The sequence below is a fragment of the Colobus angolensis genome, unplaced genomic scaffold, assembly GCF_000951035.1.
Source record: "Colobus angolensis palliatus isolate OR3802 unplaced genomic scaffold, Cang.pa_1.0 Scaffold3, whole genome shotgun sequence".
NCBI classification, from domain to species: Eukaryota; Metazoa; Chordata; class Mammalia; order Primates; family Cercopithecidae; genus Colobus; species Colobus angolensis.
In genome coordinates this window covers 12264013-12277155 of record NW_012116265.1, presented here as the reverse complement: position 1 = coordinate 12277155, position 13143 = coordinate 12264013, and the positions used below count along the sequence as shown (strand labels likewise).

At 44.1% G+C, this 13143-nt stretch overlaps 1 long non-coding RNA gene across 1 annotated transcript; it reads right to left on the bottom strand.

The window, feature by feature from the left end:
• Positions 1 to 423: 423 nt before the first annotated feature.
• On the bottom strand, positions 424 to 8903 carry LOC105517089. Its single transcript, XR_001002611.1, has 3 exons — positions 8635 to 8903; positions 721 to 874; positions 424 to 630 (listed from the first exon to the last, which is right to left on the bottom strand). It is a non-coding gene; the product is annotated as an uncharacterized LOC105517089 (long non-coding RNA).
• Positions 8904 to 13143: the final 4240 nt, after the last annotated feature.

Sequence of the window (13143 nt, the reverse complement as noted above, 5' to 3'; positions counted from 1 at the left end):
GTGTTAGCCAGGATGGTCTCGATCTCCTGACCTCGTGATCCGCCGGCCTGGGCTCCCCAAAGTGCTGGGATTACAGGCATGAACCACTGCACCCGGCTGGAACATAATGACTTTCTAAGTGTTTTTCTATAATGTGGTGTCCTCACAGCAAGATTCATTTGTTGCACAAATATTTATTGAACTCATACCTATTTTGTGCCAGAACAGCCCCAAGGGGTGTGGATAAAAAGGATGAAAGACAGTCACTGGACAACTTAGAGCCTGATGAGGAGGCACACAAAGAAACCATTCTACCATAGCTCTGCTTAGATGTGTAGGAAGGGTCGCTGAAAGCACAGGGCAAGGAGCTGCCAAAAAGACACAGAAAAATCAGGGAAAGCTTCTCAGAGGAAGTGATATTTGAAGAACTTGAAGGATAAGTACAAATTTCAAGTTGTTTTTATTTAATTCACTTTTATTGTGCACTTTCAAAAGTTAGATTTAAGGTAGCTTTTCAGGAGAAGTTTTAGGACCTAATGTTGGAAACACTGCATTAACCTCAAGGTCTGTCTCAACATCTGTGACAATGTTTTGCATTGCTGATGAGATTCCTAGCTGGACAGTCACCCTTGCTGCCCTCTAAACTTATTCCTGAGAGGAAAGCAAAATTAATAGAAAATAAATCTTTCTGATATCAAGGAGTTTAAAATCTCTCATGTGCTGTTGCTGTATCTTTCTTACTGGTCTCTTGGGGGTTATTTTCTTCTAATCCAATATATCCCAAATTTCAGTCACTTATGTCCCATTGTCACCATTCTTACCATTTCCACATATCATCTGCACAATTATGTACTTAATTGCTTCTTTGAATTGGCTTTCATTTTGCTCAGTTTTCCTAAAAAGGATTTTTGATATCATTATCATAAATGAAAAATCAGTATAATTTGCCATAAAGAGATGATAAACCATAAAAATCATACAATAAAAACAAAACTACATTATTTAATCTTGGCTGGATATTGTTAGTTGCTGAAGGTTCTGAGCTTGAGGCCCTGCTCTTTCTTTGATGAAAAGGGAGGTTACCATGCCTTGGAGAGATATGAAAAACATACAGGCACCAAATGGATCATTTCTCCTCAAGTTAATCAAACAGACTCAAAGAGAATTTTAAAGAGAATAACTCTCTCACTATATGAACCAATGAAATTCAATTTCCCTTTTGCATATCACTTAGAACCAGCTCTTGCACCAAGTAAAATCAGTTTGTCGTGGGTACAACACTTGTAAACATTGTCTGATCCATCCCTTTCATAGCGATTGGAATGATCTAACATATAAATCTTATAATTTCTCTCTCCTATTAAAATTCCTTCAATGGCTCTTTGTTACCTAAGGGAAAAAATCTTAGTTCCTTATGATGAGATACAAGATCCCCCTTAATCAGCCTTAGCCTACTTCTCCAGCCTTAACTTCTGTCATCCTCCTCTTTAACTTCCTATTCCACCAATGCTGATCTATTTGTAGTTCCTAGAATGTACCATGTACCATCACACTTCTGCGCCTTTGAACATACTCTTCCCTTTACCCAGTGTGCTATTCATCATCTACTCATCCTTATCATCTTCCATTTCTCTTCTCTGCTTATTTTTATTTATCTGCCTAGTATCATATGCACACCACCAACAATAACTACAGTACAACAGCATTCCTCTGGCAACACCTGCCCCTTTCTTCTGGGGCATCTTTCTCCACTGTCTCCAACCCCATGATTTTAGCAGGAACTGACAAGTTCTCATATGACTTCTTATCCCTGACCACAACTGATTGTCCTACATGTGGGCAACCTAACCAAGGTGAACCAAGCAGATTTCCTGAGAATTTCGTATCAAGAACAGCACATTTGAGTTACTCTTTCTCTGTTTTAAGATGCAGAGAGAAACTGAGGCAAGTAAAGCAGACATTCTCTATTCCAGGGGTCTCTAACCTCCAGGCCGCAGACTGGTACCGGTCCATGGCCTGTTAGGAGTTGGGCCACTCAGCAGGAGGTGAGCAGCAGGTGAGCAAGCATTATTGCCTGAGCTCCACCTCCTGTCAGATCAATGGTTTCGATTCTCATAGGAGGGTGAATCCTATTGTGAACTGTGTATGCGAGAGATCTAGGTTGTGCGCTCCTTATGAGAGTCTAATGCCTGATAATCTGAGGTGGAACAGTTTCATCCTGAAACCACCCTCCTTTCCCCCACCCCTGCTACCAGGGAAAAATTGTCTCACACGAAACCAGTCCCTGGTGCCAGAAAGGCTGGGGACTGCTGCTCTAATCCACTTGCGCTGAAGACCAGCTATTTCCTTGCCCTTCTTTCCTTTTAGGTCGTTCAACTTTTCCTTTTATTTTGTGAAAGCGATTCCGGTATCCTTACAATTAAGTACCTTTTTCTTAAACTAGTTTGAGTTTCTGTCACTTACACCCAAGTGTCCTAATACATACCTAATTGTTCTCAAGGTCCCAACAAATGCTACTCCTTTGTGAAGGCTTCCCTGACTCCCCCAAGCTCACAAAGGTGCCCCTTCTCTTATGGCATCCTGCATTTTGTCACACCAGACCCTCTTTTTAGTAATTGTCTTGGTGATCTTGACATTTTTGTGTGGGGAATAGTGTGTGCTGTCCCTGTCACCCATTTTGAGTATTTCATTAATCACCCCGATGGGAAGGCAGATTTAAAGCACAACAACCCATTAACAATATGCTTTCAGAGAAGTCAATATGTACCAAGAAAAATTTTGTTTAACTATTAACTAATATTAGCTGCTCCACTGTGAATAACTTTTTTAACACTAAGCTTAATCCTTAAAAGGACTTTAAAGATCTACCAACTACAAGGAGTTCTCTCTCCTGCCCTTCCAGGACGGAATTAGAAATGCAGAGGCTCATGACCGTGACCCCACAAAGAGCAACCACCAGGACGGAGGCAGCACCTGGAGATGAGGGCAGAAACTGACGAGCACATGGAAGGGAGGGTCAGAGAAAAAGGGAGATCTGAGAGAAAAGAAACCCTGGGAGTCCCACCTGTCACCGAATCTCTCTGAATTAAAAGACAACTTTATAAAAAGTAAATAATGTTTTCCAGCATCCGTGAATTTACATCTCTGATCATACTTAGCTAAATAAGATTGAATTCTTTTAGGAAATTGATTGAACCTTTGTACCCTCTCAGGTGTTACTAGCATGACACAGATGTCACATCTGTTTGCACATTTATCTCATGTCTAGACTGGAAGCTTTTTTAGAAAAGAGATTCTTGCAATCTTTGAGATGCTGTTGAGCGTCTCACATAGGACCCAGCACTTAGCCCACCCTTGAGCTGGACTTTGATTATTTTAGCCTATATTTTGTAGGAATGCTTTCCAGCTGCAAGTATCAGAATAACCAGCTATAGTAATTCACAGACTAAAGACATTTCATTATCTGACCTGAACAGTCTGGACATTAGAAGTCCCAGAGGATGTTGTTTAATAATGGCAAAAGGGGCCAGACGTGGTGGCTCACGCCTATAATCCCAAAATTTTGGGAGGCCGAGGAAGGTGGATCATTTGAGGTCAGGAGTTTGAGACCAGCCTGGCCAACGTGGTGAAACCCTGTGTCTACTAAAAATACAAAATTAGCCAGGCATGGTGGCAAGCACCTGTAATCCCAGCTACTTGGGATAATCACTTGAACCTGGAAGATGGAGGCTGCAGTGAGCAGACATCGTGCCACTGCACCCCAGTCTGGGTGACAGAGCAAGAGTCCGTCTCAAATAAATAAAAATAAAATAAAATAAATAATAATAATGGCAAAAGGACCCTGGCTCTTTCTACTCTTTCATCCTAGGCTTTTTGTCTCTTTATCTTAGGCTTTTTGCCTTGTTATTGCAAAATGGTTGCCACAGCTCCAGGTTTCTCATCTTTAGAAAGCTTATTTAAGGAAGAAAGGAAGTGGTCTGGGCTGGAAAAGAAGCTTTTTTTTATATCAGGGAGGAAAATCTTCCTAAAACACCTCCTCCACATCTGGTAAATTCTCACTTACATCTCAATAGCTAGGAGAGACAGGAAAACTAGTTTAGTATCCTACTTTTCCAGCCTCAGGAATGTATTACTGTCAATGCTGCTCTTAAACCAGACAAATGGAGCCCTGGCCCAGGATCCAGGCCTCAGGGGTTCTATGCTTTGTGACCCAGTGCTATCTGGGTGGGTAACCCTGAGCCTGGATCAAGAATCAAATGCAATGTCCTCTCTTCTGTTCCCATTTCTTCACCTCGGGGCACTCTTTACCTACTACCACTCAGGTGGAGTTAACCAGAGACCCGAGGAGCTCTTGGATCTGTGGGATCTTTTTGGTATCTTGTGGCTGGATTCTTCATCCAGGAGGACCACCTGGGGTGTGGATTGCCTCACTGGCCTGTGAGTTATTTCTTTCATTAGATCGTACAAGATTGAGCTGCCAGAATCGTGCTGGGGTGCTGATTTTGGGTGATTCTCATTCACATCACACACAGGATGAGTTTGGGGCTCTGAACTATTGTTAGTTCTCTGTTCCCTGCTAACCTTCAGTGTGAGCTGCATGTGTGGGCCTATGTCCTTGTTTTAACTGGCTATATTTCAACTGCAATGCCGCCTCTGGACCTGAGGGCAGCTGGGTTTGGGGAGACATCTTTTACCCTGTGCTAGGACCCAGGGCAGTTACCCTCTACTCCGTGGACTCTCCACCAGTTCTCTAGGGACAGTCATACCTATTTCTTTCCAGGGCTTTCCAGGCCATCACCCCACAATGCCAGTGAGCCCTTCTGGTCCATGTACCCTCTCACTTATGATCAATGGGGTGACATAATTCTCTTGTTGGTCAATCTTAATCTTTGTGGAAAGGGATACACATTCCTTGCATAAATGAAATTACTCTTTTTTTTCTTTCTTTTCTTTTTCTTTCTTTCTTTCTTTCTTTCTTTCTTTCTTTCTTTCTTTCTTTCTTTCTTTCTTTCTTTCTTTCTTTTTTTTTTTTTTAAAGAGACAGGGTCTCATTCTGTTTCCTGGGCTGGAGTGCAGTAGTGCAATCATAGCTCACTGCAATCTCGAATGCCTGGGCTCAAGCGAGCCTCCCGCCGCAAGCCCTTTGAGTAGCTGGGATCATACCTGTCACCACATCTAGCTAATTTTTAATTTATTTGTAGAGACAAGGTCTCACTATGTTACCCAGGCTGGTATCCAACTCCTGGCCTTCAGTGATCCTCCTGTCTCAGCCTCCCAGAGCACTGGGATTACAGATGTGAGCCACTGTGGCTGGCCCAAGACGGCTCTTCCTGTTTGTTCTATTGTCCCCACCAGTGGCAGCGTATGGAAGGCAGAGGTTTAGCCAACAACCAGACAGCACCCTCTGGAAATGCAGTGGTTAGAACCTAAAGATCTCTTAAGCTTGTTGGAAGGGGTGTTGTTCTTGATAGGGTTGCTGGGAGATTCAAATGAGATTGTGCACCAGAGAATCCTCTGTAATCTTCACTGTTACACACAGATATTAGTTATTTTATTCCCATCTGACAGACAAGAAAACCAGAAAAGAGGAAAGTTAAATTACTCCCATGACAGAAAGGCCCCATGGGAGTGCTGCTGGGCAGGGAAGCTCTGGTTTCAGATGGCCTGGGATGGCTCACTCAGCTCTGCCAGCTCCTAGCTGGGCCATCCTGGGTCAGTTTCTGAGCCCTAGTTCCATAGTTACTAAGTGGGGGATGGGGAGGAACAATCCACCTATGTCAGAGGGTTTTGGTGAGCATTAAATATGCCTGGAACTTGATAAATATTAGCAGGTACTCCACAAATATTAACTGTTATTATTATTTTATTACACGGATATTTGTAGGAGAGCCACAGGTCTCCTGGGCCACAGCCCTGCTGTGCACTAGAAATGAGTTATGAAAAAGTACTTCCAAAATGAGATTGCCAGAGGCTGCAGCGGTGTGTTAGATTGTTTGGCATTGGAGAGGCAATATAGCAGATGGGAAACATTACAGACGCGGAAGCCAGAAGGCCTGGGGTTTGGATCCTGGCTCAGTCACTTAATCGTTAAACCATTTCACAGGTCTTTGGCAAGTTACTTAGCCTCTCTGTGCCTCAGTTTCTTCATTTCTGAAATGGGGATATTAGCACCCACCTTATAGGTTCCTATGAGGATTGAATGAGTTAATGTACATCAAGTGTTTAGGACAGTGCCTGGGTCATAGTGTTAGGAATGATTGGATGCTATGAATTTTATTATTTTGAATTCATTTAAAATTCAAAACAAACTTTGCTCTTCAAAATTCCAATTGGTGAGCTGAGCGTGGTGCCTTATGCCTGTAATCCCAGCACTTTGGGAGGCCAAGGCAGGTGGATCACCTGAGGTCAGGAGTTCGAGACCAGCCTGACCAACATGATAAAACCCCATCTCTACTAAAAATACAAAATTAGCCGGGTGTGGTAGTGCATGCATGCCTGTAATCCCAACTACTTGGGAGGCTGAGGCAGGAGAATCGCTTGAACCTGGGAGGTGGAGGTTACAGTGAGCCAAAATCGTGCCATTGTACTCCAGCCCAGCCAGCAAGAGCAAAATTCTTTCTCAAAATAAAACAAAATAAAATAAAATGGAATGCAATGAAATGCAATAAAATAAAATAAAAATAAAAATAATTCCAATTGGCTTTTATTTCAAGAAATCTGCATTTTAGTGATTCAAAAGAAAAGAAAAGAAAAAAAGGTAGGCACAAATATATACTCTCTGCCTTTGTACCTTTGCTTGTGTTGTTCCCTTTGCCTGAAATCCCTCCTTTTTTACCCATAAAACTACCACATATTGTCCACTCTCCCAGAGGCCAGGACTCATTATACCACACTCTTGTACCTTAAGCAAGACCCATGTCTCCTTTTTACTTACCTGTGTAATTCTTGACATGTTCAATAAATGTTGCTTGAATGGAAAGGTGAAAGAAAGTAAGAGACGTTATTTTCAGTTCCTGCAGTTTGCGAATGCAACACTGTAGTTCATAGTGGAGTAATGTCCTCTCTCTCAGAGAATGAAGGGATTGGCAGAGTGACTTGGGGAGATGGTGCCAGTCTCAACAGTAGGAGGGGAAAACACAAAGAATAGCAAACAACCCAGTCTTTCACTAAAAGGGGCTCCATCCTCCAACACCATGTTTTCCTGGATTGGGGGGAAGTAGTAGCATAGAGTGACCCAGAGGGGTGCTGTGGACTCAGGACAACCTGTGTATGATTCCAATTGTGTCGTCCAACGGCTGTGTAACCCTAGAACCAAACATCTCTGAGCCTGTTTTCTTGCCTGTAAAATGAGGGTAATGCCAACCCCAAAGGGTAACTTTGATGATGAAATGAGATAATAGTGCAATGCCTGGCACTTAGGAAATGCTTTTATTTCGTTTTATTTTTTTGAGACGGAGTCTCGCTCTGTCACCCAGGCTGGAGTGCAGTGGAGGGATCTCGGCTCACTGCAAGCTCCGCCTCCTGGGTTCACTCCATTCTCCTGCCTCAGCCTCCCAAGTAGCTGGGACTACAGGCGCCCCCCACCACAACTGGCTAATTTTTTGTATTTTTTAGCAGAGACAGGGTTTCATCATGTTAGCCAAGATGGTCTCGATCTCCTGACCTCATGATCCACCCACCTCGGCCTCCCAAAGTGCTGGGATTACAGGCTTGAGTCACTGCGCCCGGCCAGAAATGCTTAATTAATGTTTCCTTAAATGAATGAAGAGGGCTTTTAAAGAAAGTCCTATTGTTGAGGAAGACTGCTATCCTTGAAAGCACAGCATTGCTTGATGCTATGCTCTGTCTGTCATAGATCAGTGACTGATTCTCCAGCCATCACGGGGCCACCTCCTCAGACTCTCAGTCCGGAGTTGAACCACAACCAAGAAGTCTGGGAGGCAGTATTTGGCAGCCTCCTTCCCAAACCCTTCTCCTCTCCAGCTGGCACAGAAACACTCCACATTTGCAGCTTCCACAGCAATTACGAGAACCTACACCCTTTTATTGTTTGACTTTCCCTAGCAATGGAGCAATCACATGATTTTCACAGGAAAAACAACTCTGGGATCAGAGACAGTCTGGACTGAGCCATGAACTTTCTGGTCTCTGTGTCTGAGTTCCCAGAGAGAAAAGACATTTGATGCTGGCAGAATGAAGGCTGAGCTGGACAAAAAACAGAGCCAGCACATGCTCAGAGCAGGCTGGCCAACCGAGCAGGTTGCATTTCAGGATTAACAACAGTAACGATCCTAACAAAATAGAAGCTCATATATACTAAGTGCTAAGTACCAGGTACAGACATCGTAATCATCAGCACAATCCAAGACGAAGATTTTACTATCTTCATTACATCAAGGAGGAGAAGTCAAGGGCTTAGCTAGCATTTCACCCCTTTTGCAGTCCCCAGAGCCTATGTGTTTATTCTCTAGCTCCGTGTCTACCTACAGCAGCACCGCTTTCAAGCTCTTTGCACACAAATCTCCTAGGGATCTTGGAATGCAGATTCTGAGGTTCTGCATTTCTAATGAGCTTCCAGGGAATGCTGCTGGTCCAGGACCTTTAGTTGCAAGGGTTGAACCGGTGGCCTCAACCTTGGTTGCACATTGGACTCACCTGAAAGCTTTCCACATACTGATGCCTGGGCCACATCCTGGAAAGTCTGATTTTGTTGGTTGGGGGTGCAGCTCTGGCATAGCATTTCTAAAGCCCTCCCATTGAAGGAATATGCAGCCAGGGCTGACACCACGATTCTGGTGGGAGGTAATATCTGTAGGTTCTTGAGGATACTCCATTACCCTGAGCTCCCCTTTAGCAACCACAGGGACATCCGCGACTGGGCTTCAAGGACGCCCTTGAAGAGGCCTCTCCCAGAAAACTTCAAGCCCATGAAGAGGCCAGAGCCGCCACCTGCTTCCTTGAAATAGTTAGCAGCTGTGCTGGGTGACCTCATCGCTCTGGATCTGCCTCAGGCCAAGCTATGATCTGGGAAGCTCTCCTCCCAAGTCAGGGCTCCCCTTGTGTTGGGGGCAGAGGGGGAAGCGTCGCAGCTCAGGAGGAGTTGCAGGTTAATGGTAGAGCCCATCTGGAGCTAGTGGGAAGAATGAGGGTGCAGGGTGGGGGCACCCCAAGGGACTTCACAATGGGCAGTCCCTGGGCTGTGAGGCCATGGCTGTGAGTGCAGCTGACTGCCTCACCCCTGGCTTCCTCCATTGCTCACCCTCCCCAAACCCTTGGGAACTGATGAAATCACAAGGGGGCTCCTCTCCCCCTCCTGTAAGCGATGCATAAACAAACAAACATTGAAGTATGCAAGTAAAAATGCAAAGCCCATTTCTTTTTCCCCATTTCCAAGAGGCAGTCACCTGTCGCAGCTGGGTTTATAGCCTTCTAAATCTTTTCTGTACATTAATATGTGTATTTCTACACACAAACATACATATACAATCCTGTTTTATAAACAAAAATGCATCATAGACTATAAGTCCAAACACTATCTTGCTTATTTTTTCCATGCAGTTATATATACTTACCAATTGTTTTAGTGTCTGGAAACTTGTCTGGAAATCAGAATCACTCAGGGGCACATTTTAAACATTGAGATTGACGGGTCTCACTCCAAACCTGCTGAATGAGAATTTCTCAGGGAGGCACCTGGGGAACTGTTTTTTTTTTTTTTTTTTTTTTTTTATTGTGTATATGTGTGGAGAGAGAGAGAGACAGAGAGAAACAGGGTCTTGTTCTGTTCCCAAGACTGTAATGCAGTGGCACAATCGTAGCTCACTGCAGCCTCAACCTCCTGGGCTCAAGTGATCCTCCCACCTCAGCCTCCCATGTAGCTGGAACTACAGGCATGCGCCACCACACCTGGCTGTTTTTAAGTTTTTTGTAGAGACAGGGTCTTGCTCTGTTGCCCAGGCTGGTTTCAAACTCCTGGCTTTAACTGATCCTCTGACCTTGGCCTCCCAAAGTGCTGGGATTACAAGCATGAGTCACCATACCTGGCCTATATTGATATTTTTAATAAGTGTCTCAGGTGATTCTTATGGGAAATATCTTGCCTTTTTAATGCCTGTACATGTCCCATGGATGTACTATCATTTATTAACTAGTTCCCCTCTGTTGAACATTTAGTTTGTTTTCAGCTTTTTTCTTCATGCTATAAATAATACTACAAAAATACACGCATCGTACAGATCCCCATGTGTGTTTCTGTAGGATAGTTCCCTAGGAGTGGATAGCTACGTGCAAGGCTTACCTGGAACTTTTTTCCCCCTCTAAGACTGCTCATGTTTGAATCGTGGAACCTCATAGCAGGACAGAACCTTAAAATCTGTGTAAAGACCAATACTGTCCTATAGAAATATAATGTAAGTTGTACATATAATTTGAAACTGTCAGTAGCTACATTAATTTTAATAATATATTTTTACTTAACCTTATATATCAAATCTATTATGATCTCAACATATAATGAAATGAAAAGTATTAATGAAAATATTCGCTATGGTTTGAATGTTTGTTTCTCCTCAAAATTTATATGTTGAAATCCTAACCTCCAAGGGGATGGTATTAGAAATTGGGGCCTTTGGGAGGTGATTAGGCCATGAGGGTGGGGCCCTCAGAATGGGGTTAGAGCCCTTATAGGAGAGGCCTGTAATCCTAGCACTCAGGAGGCTAAGGCAGGAGGATCACCTGAGGCCAGGAGTTGGAGATCAGCCAGGGCAACATAGCAAAACTACATTTCTATGAAAAGAAATAAATACACAAATAAAGTTTTTAGAAAAGTGGTCCGAGGCTGGGTATGGTGGCTCACACCTGTAATTGCAGCACTTTGGGAGGCCAAGGTGGGCAGATCACCTGAGGTCAGGAGTTTGAGACCAGCCTGGCCAACATGGCAAAACCCCATCTCTACTAAAAATACAAAAATTAGCCGGGCCTGGTGGTGTGTACCTGTAATCCCAGTTACTCAAGGGTCTGAGGCAGGAGAATCACTTGAGCCCAGGAGGCTGAGGGGGGAGAATGGCTTGAACCACGGAGATGGAGATTGCAATGAGCCATGATCACACCACTGCACTCCAGCCTGGATAACAGAGTGAGACTCTGATTTAAAAAAAAAAAAAAAAAAGAGGCCTGAGAGAGACTTCCTCACCCTTTCTACCACGTAAGGGTAGAAAGAAAAGGTACCATCTAGGAAACAGAAAGTGGGCCCTCGTCAGACACAGAATCTGCTAGGGGCCCTGATCTTGGACTTTCCAGCCTCTAGAACTGTGAGAAATAAATTTCTGTTGTTTATAAGCTACCCAGTATGTGGTACTTTGTTACAGCAGCCTGCGTGAACTAAAACAATATTGTGCATCTGCTCTTCCTGTGAAGTCTTTGGAGAGTGTGTGGGTTTTACACTTAGAGCATGCCTCACGGGGACCAGTCACATGGGACAAGTGACTGTTGTATCGGGTAGTGCAGATCTAAACCTTTTATTTTACTGGGAGAATATTCACAGGGGACAGGAACAAACAATCATGGAGCAGCTACAATCTACTTGTCCCCGAATAAGCACTTAACATCCATTATTACTGCGCCCCTGAGTTGCTGCCCGGAGTCCCTGTCCATTACTCCCGGTTTGGAATTATCCGTCTCTGTCTGGAGAACTGCAGACGTGGCAGGAGAGAGTTGGGAGGGTGGGGCAGGGTGCAGGCAGAGTTCTGGACAGGGATACAGGACAGCGCCTGGGTGAGTGAAGCAGCTTCTTTGTGAGCCCTCATAGAAGTTTGGGGGGGGGGCAGTATAAGGAAGGCAGGGCATGGGTAATTATTACGCTCATTATTTCAACTTGAGGTCTGTAATTTGCCAGCATCACACAGCCACAACACAGAGGCAGAAATGGAATCGAATCTTCAGATTCCAGAGCCCATGCTTCTCTTTTATCCCATAGATGTCTCCAAGACAGTCATTCAAAGTCTGTCCTTACATTAGTGATGCACGGAGAGCTGTAAACAAATTAAGTGAATGATTACAAGTCACGTTGTCAAACTATTCTGAACGGTGTCCCATTCCGCAGACTTGTGGTTAAAAACATATGCGCTGAGGTCCCCTGGTGGAAGTCAGAGTTATTGCAAGGGGCAGGCAAATGGGTTTGTGGCTTTCCTAGTTCATGTCCTGAATACATAAAAATGGGACATGACATGAATGTCCTTCAAATTTTTTTTCAAAAAGGACCTAATACTTGGCAAACATTGGAATCACTGCAATACATTCTCCCATCTCAGACTATCAGAGGGACGGTTCCAAAGAGATTCCAGCTGCAGGTTCTGCTTCAGTTATATCATTTTTTGGGTAAGTATGTTCAGCTGTACATGGTTATGTCTCAGTTTCTAAATTTACTGTGTGTGTTAATGTGCCTGTTCTCCAGCTAGATTGTCAGCTGATCAAAGGAAAGACTCGAACCCCTAGTTTAAGGCCCTGCACATTCTGAGTTCTTAAATGATTATCAATGACATTAAACCAATGTTGTTGATTGCCTGAGTAAAATGACATAAAAGCACAAAATGAATTTGGTATTACTAATGGATATCTATGGCTTTCGCTGCTCAGGGTCCCCCCCTACCTTTTTTTGAGACGGAGTCTTGCTGTTGCCCGGCCTGGAGTGCAATGGCGTGATCTCGGCTCTCTGCAACCGCCGGCTCCTGGGTTCAAGGGATTCTCCAGCCTCAGGTTCCCGAATAGCTAGTTCTACAGGCGCCTGCCACCACACACAGCTAATTTTTGTATTTTTTGTGGAGACGGGGTTTCACCATGTTGGCCAGGTTGGTCTGGAATTCCTGACCTCAAGTGATCCACCCTCCTTGGCCTCCCAAAGTGCTGGGAATACAGGTGTGAGCCACCACACCCGGACGTTCTCTTTCTTTTCCTTTGGGCTGTAGCACCTGGATTCTCTTTTCCTCCTACAATCCACAGTTTTCGTGAGGCTGCCAATCAAGTGCCCCACCCTCCCTGGCTAAGGGTTGGGCCTAGAGATTTGAATCTTAAATAGAATTGCTGCCTCTTACAAGAAGTGCTGCCTCTTCTCCATCAGTTATAATAAAAATTTCAATTAAATAATCAGTCCTGTCTGCATATTCAGCT